This window comes from Schistocerca nitens, chromosome 2, assembly GCF_023898315.1.
Source record: "Schistocerca nitens isolate TAMUIC-IGC-003100 chromosome 2, iqSchNite1.1, whole genome shotgun sequence".
Classification (NCBI taxonomy): domain Eukaryota; kingdom Metazoa; phylum Arthropoda; class Insecta; order Orthoptera; family Acrididae; genus Schistocerca; species Schistocerca nitens.
The window spans coordinates 693,484,830-693,486,342 of record NC_064615.1 but is presented as its reverse complement, the minus strand read 5'-3'; the positions used below and the strand labels follow the sequence as shown (position 1 = coordinate 693,486,342).

The 1,513-nt window shown below is 42.9% G+C and overlaps 1 pseudogene; it reads right to left on the bottom strand.

Moving 5' to 3' along the window:
* Nucleotides 1–991: 991 nt before the first annotated feature.
* On the bottom strand, nucleotides 992–1,109 carry LOC126237946 (5S ribosomal RNA; annotated as a pseudogene).
* Nucleotides 1,110–1,513: the final 404 nt, after the last annotated feature.

Below are 1,513 nucleotides of genomic sequence, written 5' to 3'. Positions count from 1 at the left end.
AATGGATCTACCATGCGTTTTGTAAAGGAAACATTCTGTCATTCGCCTTAATGGCTTCTGGCAGAATCTGGCTGTCTAAAGGGGATATGACCTCTACTCCTCCTACGACCACAGTGTCCTAACAACTACACCACTTGGTTCGAAAAATTTCAGCATATGAGTGTCCATGAGAGCAGATATGTGCCCTGTATCACACTCTATATGGCAGCACTTTCTCATCGACGAGTGTAAAGGTGAACGCAAGTCCGCTGCAAGAAGCCACGTCGTGCTCGCAATTACCTTTAAAAGTTGTTAGCAGAAAAAAAAAAGTTTTCTGCAGCCTCGTGACTTACATTTAGTAGTTCTATGTTCTAGTTTATCATTAGGTTCTGCCGTAATGCAGCAGCAATTAGCGCGGACGAGCCTAGTGGGGTTTCATTCAATCTCTATTTGTGCCTTATTTTCTTCACCCGTCATCTCAAGTCCTTAGGCTCTCGCAGAATTAAGCTAATAGAAGGAGAAAAGTTACTGTCGTTAACATACATTCGAATAATTGAATTTCTTTGCAACTATGGAAACAGACTGCGATTCACTAACTTTGCTGTTCCAAAGATTTTCCATTGATCGTATACTGCAGCCGACTTGTCTTTAGCGAATCTGGCGTATACACATTTCATTGGCGATTATATACTTTGTATCTTCGTACAAATAAATAGGTAAAAATGTATGAGTTGTACTGTTCTCTTCCTTTCTTCGGTGAAAATTGTTGTAATCACTACAAAATTATTTCATTAACTAACTAACTCCGGCCTAACAGGCCTTGGATGACCCAACGGTGCCGACCGGCCGTCGTGTCATCCTCAGCCCACAGGCGTCGCTCGATGCGGATATGGATGGGCATGTGGTCAGCACACCGCTCCCCTGGCCGTATGTCAGTTTACGAGACTGGAGCCACTACTCCTCAGTCAAGTAGCTCCTCAGCTTGCCTCACAAGTGCTGAATGCACCGCGCTTGCCAACAGCGCTCGGGAGACCGGATGGTCACCCATCGAAGTGCAAGCCCAGCCCAACAGCGCTTAACTTCGATGATCTGACGGGAATCGGTGTTACCACTGCGGCTAGGCCGCTGGAAAAATTCTTTCATTGCTCATGTTAATTTACTAAAATTATTTCTCCAGAGACGTTCATCAGTATTCTTCGACCTTTTCTCTGATATGTTTCAGAATTTCCCGAAACACCATTCACTCAGAAAACATAGCGAAAAATCTTGTGAATCATAAGTAACCACACATAATGTACACAAAGCTTCCTGCCATAATTAAATGTGTTACTTTCATCTTGACAGATAAAACAAACTTTTCATTACAGCAGATGAAAACAGACTAACTGGTTTACAATGTCAAAACATTTCATACATTTAGAAATAACACATTTCTTGTTTCTTTAACAATGTACAATAATTACATATCAGCGACGCAGACGATTCCGATGGCATCTTCTTCTGCGGGCTGGCCGCAAGCAGGTAGGTTCCTCGC